A 12,460-nucleotide genomic window follows, 5' to 3' on the forward strand; every position below is an offset into this window, starting at 1 on the left:
ATGAATATGTTTATTTTTTAGTTTAGATTTTAAGATTGTATTATTGTTAAATTGGATATCAAGGTCGGCCCTCAGGCCATCCGCCCCCGCTCAACATCGCCACTGAAGCTCACACTCACTCTCGACATCCCCTCGCTTGGAGCTCGCTTCGACCTCTTCATCAGCCATCATGACTTCAAACAAATTGAAAGCGTCAACGCCTTTGATTTCTTCAAAATCAAAGCAATCCTCTTCTAAATGTAATCATCCACTAACGTCGTAAGTAAATTTTTTATGAGATATAATGTTTGTTTTAATATGCGTCGAAAGTTGAAATTGCTGCCTCCGCTTGATAAGATATATCCTCTTGCATGTGTTTCTCCCCTTCTCCAAATCTGTTATGTATTATGTAGTTGTTTGTTTAGATATAGAAAGCCCATATGAAACAATGATAGTCTAATGTGGTGATTATTTTTTATCAGAGTACCCCTGTCATATGCGACGGTGTTCTAAGCCATGAGATAATGTTTGTGTTAATAAACTTGTAAAAATTATTGTGATTATTGTCATATATCAAGTATCTATTTAAATTTTAGGTTAATTATTTGTGTTAAAATGCATCTTAATTTGCCCAAATATATATAATTTTTTAACTATTTATGAATTATAATTTTCTTGTTGGGCTATGATAATACAATTGAGAATTCCGTCTAATTTGTGTTATTTTTGAGAGTTAATTGATAAGTGAATAATATTGGATGAAAGACACATAAAAGCCCTAGAGACGACGCCTTTTCACAACTTTCTCAAGTTACCCACATCCTTGTAAAAGCCCTAGAGACGACGCCTTTTCACAACTTTCTCAAGTTACCCACATCCTTGAGCAATGAGCAAATAGCAATTGATTGCCCTTTTCACAACTTTCTCAAGTTACCCACATCCTTGAGCAATGAGCAAATAGCAATTGATTGCTTGATTTAAAATTTTAATTCCGATACATGCTCATTCATGATTGAGAATAAAAATTGTGTGTTTGGTATAGATGATATTCACCGAATTACCTGTTTGCTAAAGGAAGGAATTTTGATAAAAATGAGTGGGACAACGTCTAATATAATCTACACAAATTTTGTAAATAATTATAAGACACTCAAGGAGAAGAAGAGTAATAGATCTAAAGGCAAGAAGAAAGCTGATGAGAGAGGAAAAAGATGGTGATTTGGGGGAAGCGCGATAGAATGATCGAGATGCTTGTAGAAATGAATAATGAAGACCCTATAATATGTGTAAAACTTATTGTGGCTTTCATTATCGGCTTCATATTATGCCCGCGAACATGTAAGACATGTCCCTTATGAGCATTTAGATATGCGGAGCAGTTATCAACTTTGAAGAAATATAATTGGTGTCATGTGATGTTTACTTTTCTTTGCAAAGAGATGAATAAAGCAAAGAAGTTTCTTAGTATGAGGGGATTAGGTCAGGGCTCAAATGCTGGGTACATGGGTGGTTTTTCCTCCGTTTTACTGGTGAGTTACATGAACATTATTTTGTATATCTTTTCAATTTGATAATGATTATTGTTTATGAACATGCTAATGTATAGTTTCTATATTGTAGGTTTGGTTTTATGAAAAAGTAGGGGAATTGGAGTACATTTCAGATATTAAAAGGTTACCGCCACTCTTTTGTGTGAAGAATACCGGAAAGTGGAGGAGGACTACTATGAACAAATTATATAGAGATCCGAAGTTTCTTACTGATAATGGCAAAGAGAATACTCCTCTTATTCATACGGCATCACCAAGAGTATTTGTACATATCTTTGCTCTCATAGTTCATTATTTTATGTCTCATACTTGTATTTTTTTGTTACTAATACTTGTATTTTTTGGTCTTATATAGGAATCAAGGAAATGTGAATTAATTGCCTTAATTGTGGAGAAGACGTACGAGTTGAACGAGCTCACTACAGAATTACGAGAATTAGAAGAGCATAGTGCTACATGAAAAAAAAACAAGGAGGAAGAGGATGACAGAAATGTAAAATTTGAAAATAAAAGCGAAGAGGATATGGAAGCTAATGAATATGAGAATTTGGAAGAAATTGGGGAAGCTGATATTGATAATGACTTTGTGATGAGCCCAAGAGACATAAATTTTTTAGAAGAAGCTTGGTGAGTTTAGTTTTTTCAATTCTCTTGCAATTTTACTTTTTATACTTTTCATATAATTCTTGTGTTACTCTTTGATAATTATATGCATTTCAACTCCATAGAGATGTTTCTCAAAAAGCGGACAGTGATAATGAGAATAAGAGAGAAACCTCATCTATCAAATGAGCTGTCAGAAAGAGGAAGAGGAAGGATTGACCCTCTGTTACTTCACCTTATATGCGTCTAGATCAAGTAAAGGAAGGTACAAAGAAGAAACGTGTCATCCAGATATTGGATAGTCCTGAGGGGAAAAAAGTGCAAAAATGAAGAAGTCTTCATCCCTACATCTCTCGACTATCCAGGTAAGGTACTGGTCTATGATTATAAGGACAAATTAATTAAAGACTTTCTACAATCGAAAATGACTAGATATTTGTTATTGATTTATTCTAATAATAATATTTGAATTTACTTAATTTGTGTTGCAATTTTCTCACCATGTACTTGCATATAGTGATACATATATTTAGACGTGTGCCGAAGCAAGCGTATCTCGCTTAGACGCTTATAAACTATTAACAGGAGGTGAACTCAGTGATGATGTAGGTTCTAAACATTTGTGTTATGGTTTGTGCTTATAAACTATTAACAGGAGGTGAACTCAGTGATGATGTAGGTTCTAAACATTTGTGTTATGGTTTGTTTGATGTTGTATATAGGTTCTAAACATTTGTGTTATGGTTTGTTTGATGTTGTATATAAAATCACTTATATTAACTACTTTATTTATTCATGGTAAATTTTGTAGATGATCGATGCATTTATTATTCGGCTTTGGAACAAGATTGAAACAACTAATAGTTATGATCGAAAGATACATGTCACAAGACCTTGACTTACATGTTGTTTCATTAGTTTGTGGTTTTTATTATTATACAACACTACATTGTTGACATTGATGCATCTTTTAGCAAGCATTTCTAAATGAAAATCTTGAAATGGTGGCAAAATGAATGAAGAAAAATGTTTCTCAGTAGAAGTTCTTGGAGTGTGAAAGAATTCTGATCCCGATTGTCAGCTCCGGATATTGGCACATGGTAGAGTTAGTGAGAGAGGAGAAAAAATTCTATCACTACTCCTCAATATTAAATCCCCCATTTATACCGCCGATGCTGCAAAATTTAGAAATAAGTTTATGAGTTTCATACAAAGTAATTGAAGATTGAAAAAATTGGAGCATCATGTTCTGGTGTCAGTTGACACGCCACAACAAGGACCGTAAGTATTTCATGCATTTCTAATGTATTTGTTCATTTTTTTCTCAAAGTCATTTTCAATATTGTATTTTTTTCTTAAATGCAGTACTTTAGATTGCGGGAACTTTATGATTGAATTCATTAACAGTATTGTCGAAAAGCTATCGATAACAATTTCAGAAGAAGATTGTGCAAAGTATAGAGCAAAGTTTTGTGCAGCTCTTTTGTATGCACACGATTCACCTTTTTTGTAAATATTATTTTAATTTTCACCATGGTGTTTGTTTTGTATGCAATATGTGGATGATACTTTATGGATAAGTGGAAGTGACAAAATGTTTATTGAAAATGTTATTTATTTGATACCCTCATTTGATATTATTTGGTTGATATTTTATAAGTCCTTGTGTAGGCTGTCTAAAAATCACTGCAGATAGCTGATTCCCATCAAACACCGATGATGGAAGTTATAATTTGATGACTTCCAGAAGACTATAATTTGAAGACTTTCGCGTGGATCGATGAAGGTTACAATTTGACAACTTTCGCAACAACTGATGAAAGCTCTAATCAACAGCCTTCACAACTAACATCGGGAGTTACAATCTGACGACTCTCACATTTTCAAGGAGCCAAGACGAAGGTTACAAGATGACGATCTTTGTAAAGCTCTAGCCAAAGATACCACAAATCGATGGTCTCTTCAAACCAAAACGCAGATATCTCTCAAACCGTAAGGAATTTGGCAAAACTGACAGAGCAAACCAAACCCTACAGGGTTGGTTTGGTCAGCTCCGTCTTGTCGAGATAGCCGATTTTCATATATAATTCGTCCAATTCTGACTTATGGTTTGAAAGTTATGACATGTTCTTCACAGAAAGTTATGTTCTGAAGTCCGTCTGCAATACTGGACTTCGCTTGAACATTGGACTTAGCCTGAAGCTCGCCAAGCCCGCCTAAGGCTCACCTCTGCATTACAGAATAAAAAACACAGAGTTCGTGGACTTAAAACGCAGAGTTTAACTCTGCATCCAACGACAAAACGTACAGTTCATGCGGAGCCCAACTCTACGTCCCAGGTCCAAAAACACACAGTTTATGCGGAGCCCAACTCTGCGTCCTAGGTCCAAAAATGCACAGTTCATACAGAGCCTAACTCTGCATCCAAGGTCCAAAAATGCACAGTTCATGCGAAGCCCAACTCTGCGTCTAACGACAAAAACGCACAGTTCATGCGGAACCAAACTATGCATCCCAGGTCCAAAAACACACAGTTCATGCGGAGCCCAACTCTGTGTCCTAGGTCCAAAAATACACAGTTCATGCGGAGTCCAACTCTGCGTCCCAGGTCCAAAAACGCACAGTTCATACAGAACCCAACTCTGCGTCCCAGGTCCAAAACACAGAGTTCATCTTTGCGCAGCGCGACCTATGCGTTTTTAGCCTAAAACAGGCCCAACTCTGCGTTTCAGGTCTAAAACGCAAAGTTCGGGCCCAGAACGCTGTTTTCAGCGTTTGACTCGTTCAAGCGCGATTTGAACGATTCCAAAACCGTTTTCTCCCCACGATTTGAGGGGATCACTACCCTATCATGGAGAGATTTATGGGGGGTAGTTGCACCCTATTAGACCCTCATTAAGGAGAGATTTAAGGAGGCGATTACACCCATAAATCCCCTATAAATAGTGGTAAACTTAATTGCGTTGGGGCTGGCTTTTTTTTGGATCTTAGACTTGGCAGCGAAGAGGAGATCTTCGGCTTGGCAGTGAGGGGAAGATCGACGTTCATCCTTCAGCAACGTTCGACAACAGAGAGCTTTCACCCTTGGCTTATAAACCGATTTTGGTTAAATCAACTCTTTCATAGAGTTTCAAACTCGTTCAGAGTTATCAACTCGTCCAGAGTTCTAAAACTTGCTTTGTAAGTTCTCCACAGCGTCAAATTGTGAGGAGGAGATATCGTTCCAGTGAATCAAGACGTTCGGATCGTCAACGGAGAGCAAACTCGACGCGAGCATTCGAGGGAGGCACTCCATCGCCACCGTGAAGAACCCAGACTTAAACAAAGGGGAGGATTTGCATCAATTCTCCTCTCTTTTGTAATCAGGAAATTCAATTGTAATCGAGATCGAGAGAATATAAATAAAATTTTTCTTTTATTTCTTTTACTACAAATTTTCCACAAACACCTTGTTCTAGAGAAAAATTTGTACCCACTTATTCAAATGTAATAGCTCATTATTATTCTAGAGAAAATTTTGTACCCACTTATTAAAGTTTTTTACCTACTTATGCACATTTTGTACCAACCTATGCACGTTTTGTACCTTGTTGTTTTGAGAAAAAAAATTTGTACTCACTTAATAATGATTTATAACCACTTATGCATGTTTTGTACCTTATTGATTTGAAAAATATTTTGTACCCAGTTATTAAACTTTTGTACCTACTTATGAAAGATTTGTACCTACTTAGGCTTGTTTTGTACCTCGTAGTTCTTGAAAAAAAAATTTATACCCACTTAATATAGTTTTGTACTTACTTATGCACGTTTTCTACCTACTTAGGCACGTTTTGTACCTCATTGATCTGGAAAAAAAGTATACTTATTAATGTTTTTTACCTACTTATGCACGTTTTGTACCTCATTGATTTGAAAAAATATTTTGTACCCAGTTATTAAACTTTTGTACCTACTTATGAATGATTTGTACCTACTTAGGCTTGTTTTGTACCTCGTAGTTCTTTAAAAAAAAATTCTGTACCCACTTAATATAGTTTTGTACCTACTTATGCATGTTTTCTACCTACTTAGGCACGTTTTGTACCTCATTGATCTGGAAAAAAATTATACTTATTAATATTTTTACCCACTTATGCACGTTTTGTACCTCATTGATTTAAAAAATATTTTGTACCCAGTTATTAAACTTTTGTACCTACTTATGAACGATTTGTACCTACTTAGTCTTGTTTTGTACCTCGTAGTTCTTAAAAAACTTATGTACCCACTTAATATAGTTTTGTACCTACTTATGCACGTTTTCTACCTACTTAGGCACGTTTTGTACCTCATTGATCTGGAAAAAAATTATACTTATTAATGTTTTTTACTCACTTATGCACGTTTTGTATCTCATTGAATTGAAAAAAATATTTTGTACCCAGTTATTAAACTTTTGTACCTACTTATGAACGATTTGTACCTACTTAGGCTTGTTTTGTACCTCGTAGTTCTTAAAAAAAATCTGTACCCACTTAATATAGTTTTGTACCTACTTATGCACGTTTTCTACCTACTTAGGCACGTTTTGTACCTCATTGATCTAGAAAAAAAATATACTTATTAATGTTTTTTACCCACTTATGCACGTTTTGTACCTCATTGATTTGAAAAATATTTTGTACCTAGTTATTAAACTTTTGTACCTACTTATGAACGATTTGTACCTACTTACGCTTGTTTTGTACCTCGTAGTTCTTGAAAAAAAAATTTGTACCCACTTAATCAAGTTTTGTACCTACTTATGCACATTTTCTACCTACTTAGGCATGTTTTGTACCTCATTGATCTTGAAATATATTTGTACTTATTACTGTTTTGTACCCACTTATGCACGTTTTGTACCTTATTGATCTGACAAAATAATTTGTACCCAATTATTAAACTTTTGTACCCACTTATGAATGATTTGTACCTACTTAATCACGTTTTGTACCTCGTAGTTCTTGAGAAAAAAAATTTGTACCCACTTATGCACATTTTTTATCTCATAGACCTGGAAAAAATTATCACTCATACATGATTAATCCATACAATCATATTATCATCAATACAACCAAATCATCCTTACGTACATGAACTTTTTATTTCAAATTATCATCCATACATGATTAATCCATACGACCACATTATCATCCATACATGATTAACCCATACAACCAAATCATCCATACGTACATAAACTTTAATTCAAATTATCAACATTCTTCAGAAACACATGCTGTATTTTGGCCCACCATTAACTTTGTTTTGCCACTATATTAACTTTCTCGACCACCACCTGCAACATTTTTCATCTACAAAAAAATTCTTTAACATGACAAATGCATCGACAGGTAAAAAATATTAAATCAAGATTAAATATAATACCTTAGCTAAAGGACAACTCATTATATAATGTCCTTTCCCCTTACAAAATCCACAAAATCTTTGCTTTTTTATACTCTTTTCTTGTGCTATCTCCATTCTGGACTTAATTCTAGTAACTTGTGTTGGTCGTCCCTTCGTGGCAATAGGCTTATCTGGATCACGAATAGTGACTTGGGTTGCTTCCTCTACAGAGATGTGTATGGATAAAGTAGGCATCTTATTCCTGGCATTGTTCTCATTTTCATTGTCGTTATTTTCCTTTTCTTTCTTATAAGTACCAACTTCTTCAAAAAATGAGTCTAAAAAGCACTAAACTTATCATGAAGTGTACTTGAAGTCAATGTATCTTCTAGTGCCTTGTTACTTCTACTACCTAAGGGCCCAATATTTAATGATAGAGAGTTGGTTTTCACTATTTGAAATACAATTTCTAACAACTTCACAACCAACATGTCTTGCTTTAATTGTCCATCATTGCATAATATATCGTGATGGAATTTCTAATACTTGCTTCTTTACTAAAATGTGCAAGCTAGGTTTGAATAATATACCTTCCATCTCAAATTTCGCACAAGAGTACTTAATTCTTTTATCTTTCGATGCATCGAAAATAACATGATGTTTTACCCTCTTTTTGCTTTTAGCCTCGCTATCTATATTCCAAACGGCATAAGTAGCACTTGTGTCGTCCTTCGAAAATCTTTCATGAAACATGGAGTAACTATCCTTGAGTTCTTTCTGAAAGATAGTAAACATATTCTTTGTATAATTCTCCCCAGCTTGTTTTTCAATGGGATGTTCAATTATCAATGTAGGAACAGAGTTTGTGGACTTAAAATCTTGCTCAAGTTCAGCGGCTCGGTGAGCTCCGACAGTATTATCATATTGCTTAACAAAATCATGTAACTCGGTATTTTCATTCACAAAATGATCAAAAAAGCATTAATTCCCTCACTCCCCTGAGTAGATGTCATTCATGCAGTAAAAGTGTCTTTACGATACACTGGAGCCCAATGATCTCGATGATTGTATAAATTTACTAACTAATTCTTTTTATCTGTACCATATTTGTCCCTCATTTCTTCCCAACGCTTTACAAATTTTTCTTCTGATTTACTCCAATACCATTCGTTGTACTTTATACCCATATCCTCACCATAATCATTATGCATTGATTGAAGATTTTATACGACATTTCTATGAAGGTGCCAAGAACAAAAACGATGACGAGTTTAAGGAAAAACTTTGTGAATTGCACCACACATAGTTTGATCTTGATCAGTGATGATTGTTAATGGTGCTATACCCAACATACATTTTAACCATTGACTAAATAACCATATTAAACATCTCCTTTGTTTCATCGGCCAGTAACGCACACCCAAATAGAGTAGATTGTCGATGGTGGTTAACGCCCGTAAATGATGCAAACGGTAATTTTAAATTATTCGTTCTGTAACATCAAAGCAAACAACATCTTCAAATTGCAAGTAAGAAGTCCTCGACCTACCATCCATCCAAAAAACATTTCTCATCGTCCCATCATTTTCTAAATCAAGTGCATAGTAAAATTAAGGATCAGATACATTTTTCTCTTGAAATTGACGAACTATGCTCACGCACTCATGACCGATATTATTTTTTCGTTTAATTCTAAGTTGTGCTTGGCATTCTTGTTGAGTGAGAGAGCCTTGATCATTTCCATGAGCAACGTCTACAACCTTACAAATGGTAGAAGGTCGTAAACCTTGATTGTCAAGAGTATCTATCAACCTTTTTGTCGATTGAGCTCGATGAAGTGTCTGATGTGAGTAGTGCTTCTTTACCCGATTTGGCGTGGTTAATAGATGACCATTATGATTAATGTTTACATTTCGGACCACCCATTTTTCAGTGCTTCTATCGAGTCCAATAACCATCCTTTCTTTGCAACCAAATCTTGTATCGAACTTTCGAATTACATTCCGACCATCTTATCTTTTGTCCTTTGAAAATTTAAAGCCTTTTTTGTCACATACAAATATTCTAGATATGATTGCATCTTTCTTTCTCGACCAAGTTGTATGACCTTTGTGAACACCAAATCCCTTAAGTCTGGCGTATGTATTGTAGAAATTATAAGCTTCCTCATGAGTAGAGAACTCCATTCTGATATATGGATCAACAACAAAATTACCTTCACAATTTTCAACGCCAATAGGCTCATCAATATTCTCCTCATGCTCGGATGCCTACAAAAATAGAAAAACAAAACTTATAAAACTCATACTAAAGACAACTATTTTGGTATACGTTATTAGTTAGTAGTACATATTAGCCCTTATGTTTTGATGATGATTTACAACCACCATTATCGGTACTAATTGCTTGTTGAGTGATATTATAGTTTATATATATATCAAGCTTGTTAGTACCACTAATAGAGGATTGGATGGAATATGAGCTACAACGATGATATCCAAAGGAGGAGGAGGTATAGTGATGAAGCAATGTTTAATCAAGAACACTAAACGTAATGAGAAGCTTCATCAACTCTAGAGAAATATCAAGACTCAAGAAATGTATTTCTATGTGAGAGATATTTATTGTCTTTATTTTCTCTCTAGTGCTAGAATATAGGCAAGTAGTTGTAGATTTTATTTGAAGTTATTGGGATATCACACACACGTTTTCATACTTATACTTTTGAGCGTTTTTTATCAAAATATTATTTTTCACAAGTATAAGGACCTATTCGCAAAATTCCTTTTCTAAACAGTTTGTTTTTAGTATTAAAAACTTCACAAGTATAAGGACCTATTCGCAAAATTCCTTTTCTAAACAGTTTGTTTTTAGTATTAAAAACATTTTACAAAGTTACTTCTAAACAGTTTGTTTTTAGTATTAAAAACATTTTACAAAGTTACACAATGTTTAGAAATCAATTGAGTTTTTTTTAGAAAAAGTCAAAACCTATTTTTTTATCATGTATCAGTTTGCGGTCGACCGCCACGGTCGATCGCCTTGAGTCCAGAGACTCAATATGTTTTTCAGAGGCTCACAGTCGACCGTGACGGTCGACCGGATGCAGTCCAGAGACTCAGAATAGTTTTCAGAGGCTCGCGGTCGACCGTGACGGTCGACCGGATGTAGTCCAGAGCGACCGTCACGGTTGACCGGCTGTTGTCCAGAGCCCAAAATAGTTTCTGGAGTTGCTCGTGGTCGACCGTTACAGTCGACCGGCTGGTGTTCTGAACCCATAATAGTTTCTGGAGTTGCTCAAGGTCGATCGCGAAATTCCCACGGTCGACTGTCGTTCACCCCAACGGGTCTTTCAGTATAGTTTCAGAAATCATTTTTACGAGATTTAGGGGGATTTGGGTATGGGCTTTGGCAGCTGTGTTTTCTCCTATTTAAACCTATCATACCCTTCTTCTTCAACTAGCTCTAAGCATTTTGAAAATCCTGAGTTTTATTCTACTATTCTCAAAAGAGCCAAACTTTCAATCCTGTTTTTTCTCTGTTTTCAAGTTTACATCTCAAGCTTCAAGTGTGATTTTTGTCCTTGCCATAGGGTTACTGTAAAGGGAGAGATTTTACACCATTTACTATTGTTGTGAGCTTGATCTTATGGAGATCAACTGTGTGATAGTGAGATCTTATAGAGATCATTGTGTAGAAGAAGTTCCGGCTTCCAAATCGGGTTATATAGTGGATTCTCCTTGAGAGTGGGGAGAGGGGACGTAGGTCAGCGGACCAAACCTTGTTAACACATTGCGTGTCACTTGGATAACGGTTTCTAACATTATCTCATTTACTTTGGTTGTTCATTTTATGGTGTATTGCTTGTCTCATTTTTTATTGTACAATTATTACCTTAAGACCCTAATCACCCCCCTCTAGGGTCCAACAATTGGTATCAGAGCTTGGTGTCTATATTAGTTTTTGGTCTAACCACCTTAGAGAAAAGATCATATGGAGGCTTCATTGAATGTGCACATGCTTGAGGGACAATCCACCACTAGACCCCACTTTTCACCGGTAGTAATTTTACCTATTAGAAGACTAGAATGAGGATTTACCTTCGTTGCATTGATCTTGACATTTTAGAGCTCGTAGAAAAGAAATATGTAGAAAAGTCCAAGATTAGCAACATGACCGACGGTGAAAGACTCCTAGCTAATCTCAATGTCAGGCCATGAATGCCTTAATTTGTGGCATTTCCCCCAATGAGTACAATAGGGTCTCCATATGTGCAACCGCACATGAAATTTGGGTAAAATTATGTATCACACATGAAGGAACCCCCCAAGTTAAGGAGTCTACACATGAAATTTGGGTAAAATTATGTATCACACATGAAGGAACCCCCCAAGTTAAGGAGTCTAAGATTAGTGGGCTTATGCATGACTATGAAATTTGGGTAAAATTATGTATCACACATGAAGGAACCCCCCAAGTTAAGGAGTCTAAGATTAGTGGGCTTATGCATGACTATGAGTTATTTAAAATGCTTCCTAATGAATTCATTGATGCTATGTTTTCTCGTTTTACTAACATCAGCAATGAATTGCATGGTCCTGACAAGAAATTGACTATCCAAGAGAAGAACTACAAGATCATTTGCTCATTGACTTCGGCATGGGAACCCAAAGCTACGGCCATAGAGGAGGCTCATGATCTTACTACTCTAGATCTTGATGGCCTCATTGGCAAGCTTAAGGTTCATGAGAAGAAGCTCAAAGGGAAGGAGAAAGAGGAAGTGCCCCATTGGAAATTGAGGAGTCATCACCAAAAATGAAGACCATAGCTCTCAAGGGAGCTAGTGATAACTCCTCATCATCGGATAGTGAAGTTGATTTTTCTAGAGAAGTGGCTCACCTCTCTAGAAGAATATCAAGACTTATAAAAATAAATAAGAAGTTTAATCCCCGATC

Source organism: Asparagus officinalis, chromosome 4 (assembly GCF_001876935.1).
Source record: "Asparagus officinalis chromosome 4, Aspof.V1, whole genome shotgun sequence".
Taxonomy (NCBI): Eukaryota; Viridiplantae; Streptophyta; class Magnoliopsida; order Asparagales; family Asparagaceae; genus Asparagus; species Asparagus officinalis.